Here is a 13,577-nt window from a genome sequence, read left to right as displayed (position 1 = left end):
TTAAGGAACTACTATACTCCATGCGAATAGTATCTCCCTTGCGTAGCGTGGAAATTCTCATCCACCCTGATCGTCTTCTCAAGGGTAGGAATCTCCTATGCCTTAGCATATCTCTATAGCCCTATCTGGAACAGAAAATACTTCCACCATGAAGGGCACATCACAATATTAGAATAACCTACTGGGTTCACTCAGCTAGACTACGCCGGTAGTGACGGAGTCACCCAGGAAAGCTAAAACCTCCTCTAGTAGCAAATGGAGGAATTGAAGCTAAAACAAAAGGAAAACAGACTCAGGATCAGATAAGGGTACTACCAAAGTATCCTCCCCCTTGAGTCACAGGGAAGAAACATACGGAATAGCTACAACTGAATCATCACACTATGATGAGTAAAAATTATCTCTTGCACTTTTCCCTACAGCGAGGGAAAAACAAACAATGTATTAAATGCAAGGTAACTCCAGGTGGAGTGAGAGAGGACCGCAGGGCACTGCATGTGGGATATAAATTTTTTGGGACACCTTAGCGAAAATTTGTGGCATATCTTGACCATTGTCAATAGGCTCCTAAGCAGCATGCGCCTTAGGAGGAGTAGGTTCAGAACAAGGCTATCTTCATCAATTAAATATCTCTCAATAAAAGAGAAATAGAAAAGTATTGGCAATGCTAGAGTGGCATCCAAACCTAAAACAAGAGATCCCTCGCAGGGCCTCTTAGTCCATCCTGAGACATAAGGGATGAATTAAACAAACAGCTGAAATTTGTTAATAAAAATTAACCATAAAAAAACGTTACTGTTTCTCTAAATTTAAAAAACAGAATTTATGCTTACCTGATAAATTACTTTCTCCAACGGTGTGTCCGGTCCACGGCGTCATCCTTACTTGTGGGAAATATCTCTTCCCCAACAGGAAATGGCAAAGAGTCCCAGCAAAGCTGGCCATATAGTCCCTCCTAGGCTCCGCCCACCCCAGTCATTCGACCGACGGACAGGAGGAAAAAATAGGAGAAACCATATGGTACCGTGGTGACTGTAGTTAGAAAAAATAATTCATCAGACCTGATTAAAAAACCAGGGCGGGCCGTGGACCGGACACACCGTTGGAGAAAGTAATTTATCAGGTAAGCATAAATTCTGTTTTCTCCAACAATGGTGTGTCCGGTCCACGGCGTCATCCTTACTTGTGGGAACCAATACCAAAGCTTTAGGACACGGATGAAGGGAGGGAGCAAATCAGGTTACCTAAACGGAAGGCACCACGGCTTGCAAAACCTTTCTCCCAAAAATAGCCTCTGAAGAAGCAAAAGTATCAAATTTGTAAAATTTGGCAAAAGTGTGCAGTGAAGACCAAGTCGCTGCCTTACATATCTGATCAACAGAAGCCTCGTTCTTGAAGGCCCATGTGGAAGCCACAGCCCTAGTGGAGTGAGCTGTGATTCTTTCAGGAGGCTGCCGTCCGGCAGTCTCGTAAGCCAATCGGATGATGCTTTTAAGCCAAAAGGAAAGAGAGGTAGAAGTCGCTTTTTGACCTCTCCTTTTACCAGAATAGACGACAAACAGAGAAGATGTTTGTCTGAAATCTTTTGTAGCTTCTAAATAGAATTTTAGAGCACGGACTACGTCCAAATTGTGTAACAAGCGTTCCTTCTTTGAAACTGGATTCGGACACAAAGAAGGTACAACTATCTCCTGGTTAATATTTTTGTTAGAAACAACCTTTGGAAGAAAACCAGGCTTAGTACGCAAAACCACCTTATCTGCATGGAACACCAGATAGGGCGGAGAACACTGCAGAGCAGATAACTCTGAAACTCTTCTAGCAGAAGAAATAGCAACCAAAAACAAAACTTTCCAAGATAACAACTTAATATCTATGGAATGTAGAGGTTCAAACGGAACCCCTTGAAGAACTGAAAGAACTAGATTTAAACTCCAGGGAGGAGTCAAAGGTCTGTAAACAGGCTTGATCCTAACTAGAGCCTGAACAAATGATTGAACATCTGGCACAGCTGCCAGTCGTTTGTGTAGTAAGACAGATAAAGCAGAAATCTGTCCCTTTAGAGAACTCGCAGATAATCCTTTATCCAAACCTTCTTGCAGAAAGGAAAGAATCTTAGGAATTTTTATCTTATTCCATTTGAATCCCTTGGATTCACACCAGCAGATATATCTTTTCCATATTTTATGGTAAATCTTTCTAGTTACCGGTTTTCTGGCTTGAACCAGAGTATCTATCACAGAATCTGAAAACCCACGCTTTGATAGAATCAAGCGTTCAATCTCCAAGCCGTCAGCTGGAGGGAGACCAGATTTGGATGTTCGAATGGACCCTGAACAAGAAGGTCCTGTCTCAAAGGTAGCTTCCATGGTGGAACCGATGACATATTCACCAGGTCTGCATACCAAGTCCTGCGTGGCCACGCAGGAGCTATCAAGATCACCGAGGCCCTCTCCTGTTTGATCCTGGCTACCAGCCTGGGAATGAGAGGAAACGGTGGAAACACATAAGCTAGGTTGAAGGTCCAAGGCGCTACTAGTGCATCCACTAGAGTCGCCTTGGGATCCCTGGATCTGGACCCGTAGCAAGGAACCTTGAAGTTCTGACGAGACGCCATCAGATCCATGTCTGGAATGCCCCATAATTGAGTCAACTGGGCAAAGATCTCCGGGTGGAGTTCCCACTCCCCCGGATGGAATGTCTGACGACTCAGATAATCCGCTTCCCAGTTTTCCACACCTGGGATGTGGATCGCAGATAGGTGGCAGGAGTGATCCTCTGCCCATTGTATTATTTTGGTCACTTCTTTCATCGCCAGGGAACTCCTTGTTCCCCCCTGATGATTGATATACGCAACAGTCGTCATGTTGTCTGATTGGAATCTTATGAATCTGGCCATTGCAAGCTGAGGCCAAGCCCTGAGAGCATTGAATATCACTCTTAGTTCCAGAATGTTTATCGGGAGAAGAGACTCTTCCAGAGACCATATTCCCTGAGCTTTCAGGGATTCCCAGACCGTGCCCCAGCCCACTAGACTGGCGTCGGTCGTGACGATGACCCACTCTGGTCTGCGGAAGCTCATTCCCTGGGATAGGTGCTCCAGGGTTAGCCACCAGCTGAGTGAATCTCTGGTCTTCTGATCTACTTGAATCACTGGAGACAAGTCTGTATAGTCCCCATTCCACTTTTTCAGCATGCACAGTTGTAATGGTCTTAGATGAATTTGCTCAAAAGGAACTATGTCCATTGCTGCAACCATCAACCCTACTACTTCCATGCACTGAGCTATGGAAGGACGTGGAACAGAATGGAGAACTTGACAAGCGCTTAGAAGTTTTGACTTTCTGACATCTGTCAGGAAAATCCTCATTTCTAAGGAATCTATTATTGTTCCCAAGAAGGGAACTCTTGTTGACGGAGACAGAGAACTTTTTTCTATGTTCACCTTCCATCCGTGAGATCTGAGAAAGGCCAGAACGATGTCTGTATGAGCCTTTGCTTTTGAAAGGGACGACGCTTGTATTAGAATGTCGTCCAAGTACGGTACTACTGCAATGCCCCTCGGTCTTAGGACCGCTAGAAGGGACCCGAGTACCTTTGTGAAAATCCTTGGAGCAGTGGCTAATACGAATGGGAGGGCCACAAACTGGTAATGTTTGTCCAGAAAGGCGAACCTTAGGAACTGATGATGTTCTTTGTGGATAGGAATATGTAAGTATGCATCCTTTAGATCCACGGTAGTCATAAATTGACCTTCCTGGATAGTGGGTAGAATCGTTCGAATGGTTTCCATTTTGAACGATGGTACCCTGAGAAATTTGTTTAGGATCTTTAAATCCAGAATTGGTCTGAAGGTTCCCTCTTTTTTGGGAACTACGAACAGATTTGAGTAAAATCCCATTCCTTGTTCCGTCATTGGAACTGGGTGTATCACTCCCATCTTTAACAGGTCTTCCACACAATGTAAGAACGCCTGTCTCTTTATTTGGTTTGAGGATAAGTGAGACATGTGGAACCTTCCCCTTGGGGGTAGTTTCTTGAATTCCAGAAGATAACCCTGAGAAACTATTTCTAGCGCCCAGGGATCCTGAGCATCTCTTGCCCAAGCCTGGGCAAAGAGAGAGTCTGCCCCCCACTAGATCCGGTCCCGGATCGGGGGCTACTCCTTCATGCTGTTTTGTTAGCGGTAGCAGGCTTCTTGGTCTGCTTACCCTTGTTCCAGCCTTGCATCGGTTTCCAGACTGGCTTGGACTGTGAGGCATTACCCTCTTGCTTAGAGGATGCAGAATTAGAGGTCGGTCCGTTCCTGAAATTACGAAAGGAACGAAAATTAGACTTATTCTTGGCCTTGAAAGGCCTATCTTGTGGGAGGGCGTGGCCCTTTCCCCCAGTGATGTCTGAGATAATCTCTTTCAATTCTGGTCCAAAGAGAGTTTTACCCTTGAAGGGGATGTTAAGCAATTTTGTCTTGGATGATACATCCGCTGACCAAGACTTTAGCCAAAGCGCTCTGCGCGCCACAATTGCAAACCCTGAATTTTTCGCCGCTAATCTAGCTAATTGCAAAGCGGCATCTAAAATAAAAGAGTTAGCCAACTTAAGTGCGTGAACTCTGTCCATAACCTCCTCATATGGAGTCTCTCTACTGAGCGACTTTTCTAGTTCCTCGAACCAGAACCACGCTGCTGTAGTGACAGGAACAATGCACGAAATGGGTTGTAGAAGGTAACCTTGCTGTACAAAAATCTTTTTAAGCAAACCCTCCAATTTTTTATCCATAGGATCTTTGAAAGCACAACTATCCTCAATAGGAATAGTAGTGCGCTTGTTTAAAGTAGAAACTGCCCCCTCGACCTTAGGGACTCTCTGCCATAAGTCCTTTCTTGGGTCGACCATAGGAAATAATTTCTTAAATATAGGAGGGGGAACAAAAGGTATGCCGGGCTTCTCCCACGCCTTATTCACTATGTCCGCCACCCGCTTGGGTATAGGAGAAGCGTCGGGGTGCACCGGAACCTCTAGGAACTTTTCCATCTTGCATAATTTTTCTGGAATAACCAAGTTGTCACAATCATCCAGAGTAGATAACACCTCCTTAAGCAGTGCGCGGAGATGTTCTAATTTAAATTTAAATGTCACAACATCAGGTTCAGCCTGTTGAGAAATTTTTTCTGAATCTGAAATTTCCCCATCTGACAAAACCTCCCTCATGGCCCCTTCAAATTGGTGTGAGGGTATGACAGAAACATCATCAGTGTTTAAAACAGAGCAATCGCGCTTTCTCTGATATGCAGGCATTTTGGATAAAATATTAGCTATGGAGTTATCCATTACAGCCGTCAATTGTTGCATGGTAATAAGCATTGGCGCGCTAGAAGTACTAGGGGCCTCCTGCGTGGGCAAAACTGGCGTAGACACAGAAGGAGATGATGTAGAACTATGTCTACTCCCTTCATCTGATGAATCATCTTGGGCAACTTTACTAACTGTGGCAGTACTGTCCTTACTTTGTTTGGACGCTATGGCACAATTATCACACAATTTTGAAGGGGGAGACACATTGGCTTTCATACATAAAACATAATTTATGTAAGAACTTACCTGATAAATTCATTTCTTTCATATTAGCAAGAGTCCATGAGCTAGTGACGTATGGGATATACATTCCTACCAGGAGGGGCAAAGTTTCCCAAACCTTAAAATGCCTATAAATACACCCCTCACCACACCCACAATTCAGTTTAACGAATAGCCAAGAAGTGGGGTGATAAGAAAAAAGTGCGAAAGCATATAAAATAAGGAATTGGAATAATTGTGCTTTATACAAAAAAATCATAACCACCACAAAAAAGGGCGGGCCTCATGGACTCTTGCTAATATGAAAGAAATGAATTTATCAGGTAAGTTCTTACATAAATTATGTTTTCTTTCATGTAATTAGCAAGAGTCCATGAGCTAGTGACGTATGGGATAATGACTACCCAAGATGTGGATCTTTCCACACAAGAGTCACTAGAGAGGGAGGGATAAAATAAAGACAGCCAATTCCTGCTGAAAATAATCCACACCCAGAATAAAATTTTAATGAAAAAACATAAGCAGAAGATTCAAACTGAAACCACTGCCTGAAGTACGTTTCTACCAAAAACTGCTTCAGAAGAAGAAAACACATCAAAATGGTAGAATTTAGTAAAAGTATGCAAAGAGGACCAAGTTGCTGTTTTGCAAATCTGATCAACCGAAGCTTCATTCTTAAACGCCCAGGAAGTAGAAACTGACCTAGTAGAATGAGCTGTAATCCTTTGAGGCGGAGTGTTACCCGACTCAACATAGGCATGATGAAATAAAGATTTCAACCAAGATGCCAAAGAAATGGCAGAAGCTTTCTGGTCTTTTCTAGAACCGGAAAAGATGACAAATAGACTAGAAGTCTTTCGGAAAGACTTAGTAGCTTCAACATAAAAATACAAAGCTCTAACAGCATCCAAAAAATGCAATGATTTCTCCTTAGAATTCATAGGATTAGGACATAATGAAGGAACCACAATTTCTCTACTAATGTTGTTAGAATTCACAACCTTAGGTAAAAAATTCAAAAGAAGTTCGCAGCACCGCCTTATCCTGATGCAAAATCAGAAAAGGAGACTCACAAAAAAGAGTAGATAATTCAGAGATTCTTCTGGCAGAAGAGATGGCCAAAAGAAACAAAACTTTCCAAGAAAGTAATATAACCACCAAAGAATGCATGGGTTCAAAAGGAGAAGCTTGAAGAGCCCCCAGAACCAAATTCAAACTCCAAAGAGGAGAAATTGACTTAATGACAGGTTTTATACGAACCAAAGCTTGTACAAAACAATGAATATCAGGAAGATTAGCAATCCTTCTATGAAAAAGAACAGAAAGAGCAGAGATTTGTCTTTCAAGAAACTTGCGGACAAACCTTTATCTAAACCATCCTGAAGAAATATAAGTCTTCCAGACTCTATAATATATCTCTCTAGATACAGATTTACGAGCCTGTCACATAGTATCAATCACAGAGTCAGAGAAACCTCTTTGACCAAGAATCAAGCGTTCAAACTCCACACCTTAAAATTAAGGTTTTGAGATCCTGATGGAAAAAAGAACCTTGAGACAGAAAGACTGATCTTAACGGAAGAGTCCACAGCTGGCAAGAGGCCATCCGGACAAGATGCGCATACCAAAACCTGTGAGGCCATGCTGGAGCTACCAGCAGGACAAACGAGCATTCCTTTAGAATATTAAGAATACCCTTGGAAGAAGAACTAGAGGCGGAAAGATATAGGCAGGATGACACTTGTAAGGAAGAGATAATGCATCCACTGCCTCCGCCCGAGGATCCCTGGATCCGGACAGATACCAGGGAAGTTTCTTGTTTAGATGAGAAGCCATCAGATCTATTTCTGAGAGTTCCCACATTTGAACAATCTGAGGAAATACCTCTGGGTGAAGACCATTCGCCCAGGTGCAACGTTTGGCGACTGAGATAATCCGCTTTCCAATTGTCCATACCTGGGATATGAACCGCAGAGATTAGACAGGAGCTGGATTCCGCCCAAACCAAAATTCGAGATACTTCTTTCATAGCCAGAGGACTGTGAGTCCCTCCTTGATGATTGATGTATGCCACAGTTGTGACATTGTCTATCTGAAAACAAATGAACAACTCTCTCTTCAGAAGAGGCCAAGACTGAAGAGCTCTGAAATTGCACGGAGTTCCAAATATTGATCGGAAATCTCACCTCCTGAGATTCCCAAACCCCTTGTGCCGTCAGATACCCCCACACAGCTCCCCAACCTGTAAGACTTGCATCTGTTGAGATTATAGTCCAGGTCGGAAGAACAAAGAAGCCCCCTGAACTAAACGATGGTGATCTGCCCACCATGTCAGAGAGTGTCGTATAATCGGTTTAAAGATATTAATTGAGATATCTTTGAGCAATCCCTGCACCATTGGTTCAGCATACAGAGCTGAAGAGGTCGCATGTGAAAACGAGCAAAGGAGATCGCATTTGATGCGGCAGTCCTAAGACCTAAAATTTCCATGCATAAGGCTACCAAAGGGAATGATTGTGACTGAAGGTTTTGACAAGCTGATATCAATGTTAAACTTCTCTTGTCTGACAAGGACAGAGTCATAGACACTGAATCTATTCTAGAAACCTAAAAAGGTTACACTTGTCTGAGGAATCAATGAACTGATTGGTAAATTGATCCTCCAACCATGAACTTGAAGAAACAACACAAGTCGATTCGTATGAGATTCTTCGAAAATGAGAAGACTGAGCAAGTACCCAGATATTGTCCAATAAGGAAATACCAAAAAACCCTGTTCTCTGATTACAGAAAGAAGGGCACCGAGAACCTTTGAAAAAAATTCTTGGAACTGAGGCTAGGCCAAACGGTAGAGCCACAAAACTGGTAATGCTTGTCTAAAAAGAGAATCTCAGACACAAAAAGTGATCTGGATGAATCGGAATATGTAGATACACATCCTGTAAATCTATTGTAGACATATAATGCCCTTGCTAAACAAAAGGCAGGACAGTCCTACAGTAACTATCTTGAATGTTGGTATCCTTACATAACGATTCAATATTGATAGATCCGAAACTGGTCTGAAGGAATTGACCTTCTTTAGTACAATGAAGAGATAAAATAAAACCCCAGCCCCTGTTCCAGAACTGGAACTGGCATAATTACTCCAGCCAACTCTAAATCTGAAACATATTTCAGAAATGCTGAGCCTTTGCTGTGTTAACTGGGACACGGGAAAGAAAAAAATCTCTTAGCAGGAGGCCTTAACTGAAGCCAATTCTGTACCTTTCTGAAACAATGTTCTGAAACCAGAAATTGAGAACGGAATTGATCAAAATTTCTTTGAAGAAAACGTAATCTGCCTCATACCAGCTGAGCTGGAATAAGGTCCACACCTTCATGGGTACTTAGGAGCTGGCTATAGGTTTTCTAAAAGGCTTGGATATATTCCAAACTGGAAATAGTTTCCAAACTGATACCGCTCCTGAGAATGAAGGATCAGGCTTTTGTTCCTTATTGTGAGGAAAGGAACGAAATGATCATTAGACCTAAATTTACCTTAGATTTTTTATCCTTTGGTAAAAAAGTTCCCTTCCTTCCAGAAACAGTTGAAATAATAATTTATTACCCTGGAAAGAAAGGGAAAGCAAAGTTGACTTAGAAGACATATCAGTATTCCAAGTTTAATCCATAAAGTTGTTCTAGCTAAAATAGCTAGAGACATATACCTGACATCAACTCTAATGATATCAAAAGATGGTATCACCAATAAAATTATTAGCATGTTATAGAATAATAATAATGCTATAAAATTATGATCTGATACTTGTTGCGCTAAAGCTTCTAACCAAAAAGTTGAAGCTGCAGCAACATCCGCTAAAAATATAGCAAGTCTAAGAAGATTACCTGAACATAAGTAAGCTTTTCTTAGAAAGGATTCAATTTTTCCTATCTAAAGGATCCTTAAATGAATTACTATCTGCCGTAGGAATAGTAGCACATTTAGCAGGAGTAGAGACAGCCCCATAACCTTAGGGATTTTGTCCCAAAAAAACTCTAATCTGTCAGATGGCACAGGATATAATTGCTTAAATGTTTAGAAGGAGTAAAAGAATTACCCAAATTATTCCATTCCCTGGAAATTATTTCAGAAATAGCATCAGGGAGATTAAACACTTCTGGAATAACTACAGGAGATTTAAAAACCTTATTTAAACGTTTAGATTTAGAATCAAGAGGACCAGAATCCTCTATTTCTAATGCAAATAATAATTCTTTAAATAAAGAACAAATAAATTCCATCTTGAACAAATACAAAGATTTATCAGCATCAACCTCTGAGACAGAAACCTCTGAACCAGAAGAACCATTATCAGTATCAGAATGATGATGTTCATTTAAAATTCATCTGAAAAAAGAGAAGTTTTAAAAGACTTTTATGTAAACTAGAAGGAGAAATAACAGACATAGCCTTCTTAATGGATTTAAAAAATAAAATCTCTTATGTTTATCAGGAACACTCTGAAAATTAGATGTTGACGGAACAGCAACAGGTAATGTAACAGTACTAAAGGAAATTTTATCTGCATTAATAAGTTTGTCATGACATGCAATACAAACAACAGCTGGAGAAACAGATACCAAAAATTATAGCAGATACACTTAGCTTGGTAGCTCCAGCAGTAGACAGCGATTTTCCTGTAGTATCTTCTGACTCAGATGCAACGTGAGACATCTTGCAATATGTAAGAGAAAAAACAACATATAAAGCAAAATTGATCAAATTCCTTAAATGACAGTTTCAGGAATGGGAAAAAATGCCAAAGAACAAGCTTCTAGCAACCAGAAGCACTGAAAAAATAAGACTTAAATAATGTGGAGACAAAAGCGACGCCCTTATTTTTTAGCGCCAAATAAGACGCCCACATTATTTGGCGCCTAAATGCTTTTGGCGCCAAAAATGACGCCACATCCGGAACGCCGACATTTTTGGCGCAAAATAACGTCAAAAAATGACGCAACTTCCGGCGACACGTATGACGCCGGAAACGGAAAATAATTTTTGCGCCAAAAAAGTCCGCGCCAAGAATGACGCAATAAAATGAAGCATTTTCAGCCCCCGCGAGCCTAACAGCCCACAGGAAAAAAAGAGTCATATTTTTGAAGGTAAGAAAAAAATGATTAATTCAAATGCATTATCCCAAATATGAAACTGACTGTCTGAAAATAAGGAAAGTTGAACATTCTGAGTCAAGGCAAATAAATGTTTGAATACATATATTTAGAACTTTATAAACAAAGTGCCCAACCATAGCTTAGAGTGTCACAGAAAATAAGATTTACTTACCCCAGGACACTCATCTACATGTTTGTAGAAAGCCAAACCAGTACTGAAACGAGAATCAGCAGAGGTAATGGTATATATAAGAGTATATCGTCGATCTGAAAAGGGAGGTAAGAGATGAATCTCTACGACCGATAACAGAGAACCTATGAAATAGACCCCGTAGAAGGAGATCACTGCATTCAAATAGGCAATACTCTCCTCACATCCCTCTGACATTCACTGCACGCTGAGAGGAAAACCGGGCTCCAACTTGCTGCGGAGCGCATATCAACGTAGAATCTAGCACAAACTTACTTCACCACCTCCATCGGAGGCAAAGTTTGTAAAACTGAATTGTGGGTGTGGTGAGGGGTGTATTTATAGGCATTTTAATGTTTGGGAAACTTTGCCCCTCCTGGTAGGAATGTATATCCCATACGTCACTAGCTCATGGACTCTTGCTAATTACATGAAAGAAAGAACATAGCTTATCTGAAGGCACAGACATGTTAAACGGGCTTAAACTTGTCAATAAAGCACAAAAACCGTTTTAAAACAAAACCGTTACTGTCTCTTTAAATTTTAAACAGAGCACACTTTATTACTGAATATGCGAAAAAATATGAAGGAATTGTTCAAAATTTACCAAAATTTCACCACAGTGTCTTAAAGCATTAAAAGTATTGCACGCCAATTTTCAGAGCTTTAACCCTTAAAATAACGAAACCGGAACCGGTTAAAGATTTAACCCCTATACAGTCCCAGCTACAGCCTTTGCTGTGACTTTGCCAAGCCCAGAGGGGAATACGATACCAAATGACGCCTTCTAGGAAATTTTCCAACCACCTTCAGGTCCTCACACATGCATCTGCATGTCTTGCTCTCAGTAATGGCGCGAAAATGAGGCTCAGCCTACAACTGGGAAGGCCCTTCCTGACTGGAAAAGGTGTCTAACATAGTGCCTGACGTTAAAAACGTTCCCCAAGTTTATAAGTGTGAATTATCAGCATAAACATGTATAAAATGTCCAAATAAAGCAATCGATTTAGCCCATAAAAGTGTCTACCAATTTTATAGCCCATATTAAGCCCTTTATTCTGTTTGAGACTAAGAAAATGGCTTACCGGTCCCCATGAGGGGAAATGACAGCCTTCCAGCATTACACAGTCTTGTTAGAAATATGGCTAGTCATACCTTAAGCAGAAAAGTCTGCTAACTGTTTCCCCCAACTGAAGTTACTTCATCTCAACAGTCCTATGTGGAAACAGCAATCGATTTTAGTTACTGTCTGCTAAAATCATCTTCCTCTCACAAACAGAAATCTTCATCTTTTTCTGTTTCAGAGTAAATAGTACATACCAGCACTATTTTAAAATAAACTCTTGATAGTAAAATAAAAAAAAACTACAACTAAACACCACATACTCTTAACCATCTCCGTGGAGATGTTGCCTGTGCAACGGCAAAGAGAATGACTGGGGTGGGCGGAGCCTAGGAGGGACTATATGGCCAGCTTTGCTGGGACTCTTTGCCATTTCCTGTTGGGGAAGAGATATTTCCCACAAGTAAGGATGACGCCGTGGACCGGACACACCAATGTTGGAGAAATTAACTTTTTTTTATTTATTTTTATTTATTGTTTGTAGAAGAGAGTTAAATTAGTACTCAAATAACTTATCTACACCTCAGCTTAATCCTGCTGAGGTGCCTATCTGAATCCATCCATCAGAGCCTATTAGCTTAACTGTTGTACAAAAACAGATCCGGAGCGCAGATGCAGCGCTGTCCGGACCCACAAATATGAAAGCACTATCATACCAACTGCAGGTCGAGCACTGTGCTAGAAATAATAAAAACTCTACTTTCCGATTATCGGAATTGCAGTAGAGTGCAGCCTAACGCGGCCTTAAACATAGCTCCGCCCCTCATGGGAGTGACAACGCTCAGGCACCAGGTCCCATTATTGTAGCATCTAGCTATAGACAATTGTGCAGCTTAAATGGGTGCGAAACATAGCCCTGTCCTTCGTGGGCGTTACAACAATCTCCCGGTCGCCATTATTGTGTTTAGCAATAAGCCACTGGGAGCTAACTGAACCGTTCTCTGTAAACCTGGGGGCAAATTGTGACACAATATGTAATGTAGTACACTCCTGTGACCCAACCAAACACCTCTCCTGAGTCCCTCTTTATCTGGCTCAGCCCAAGTGAATAAAGTCCCCAGAGAAGCCACCTTCTAGTCCCTCAGCCCCAGTGCCTGCTCACAATGTGCTGTCACAGGATTCCCTTCCTTTGTTTATATAGGAATTATGTCCCTTTTAAATAAAGTGCTTTACTTCATCTGAGATTTCCTTCAGACCCAGAATAAAAAGTCAGCACTTATCTTTAAATTCTGCCCGACAGCAGAGCAGCTCACCAGGATTGCGAGTTCCTCTCCCTCACATAGTCCTGTGGAAAAGAATAAAGCCTGAGTCATCTTACTTAGGCTATTAGGAAAGTATCAATGTATGGGAGGCGCAGTGAGAATTATGTCCCACAAGTTCCCATTGCTCTAAAGCCACCACTGCTCTACTGAAGAGACTGATATGGACTATGGCTACACCCTAGAACAAAGCAGTACAATCTTGCACTACTTTAAAAATAAACTCTTGATTGAAGAATCTAATCTAACACCTCACTTTACCACTTACTAT

General features: G+C 41.4%; 1 protein-coding gene across 1 annotated transcript in view; it reads right to left on the bottom strand.

Moving 5' to 3' along the window:
* LOC128640796 (ubiquitin carboxyl-terminal hydrolase 24) overlaps window positions 1–13,577 on the bottom strand; it is a 152,644-nt gene that overhangs the window by 124,827 nt on the left and 14,240 nt on the right. The window lies entirely within an intron of this gene.

This window comes from Bombina bombina, chromosome 10 (genome assembly GCF_027579735.1).
Source record: "Bombina bombina isolate aBomBom1 chromosome 10, aBomBom1.pri, whole genome shotgun sequence".
Lineage (NCBI taxonomy): Eukaryota > Metazoa > Chordata > Amphibia > Anura > Bombinatoridae > Bombina > Bombina bombina.
This window is presented reverse-complemented; position numbering and strand designations above follow the sequence as displayed.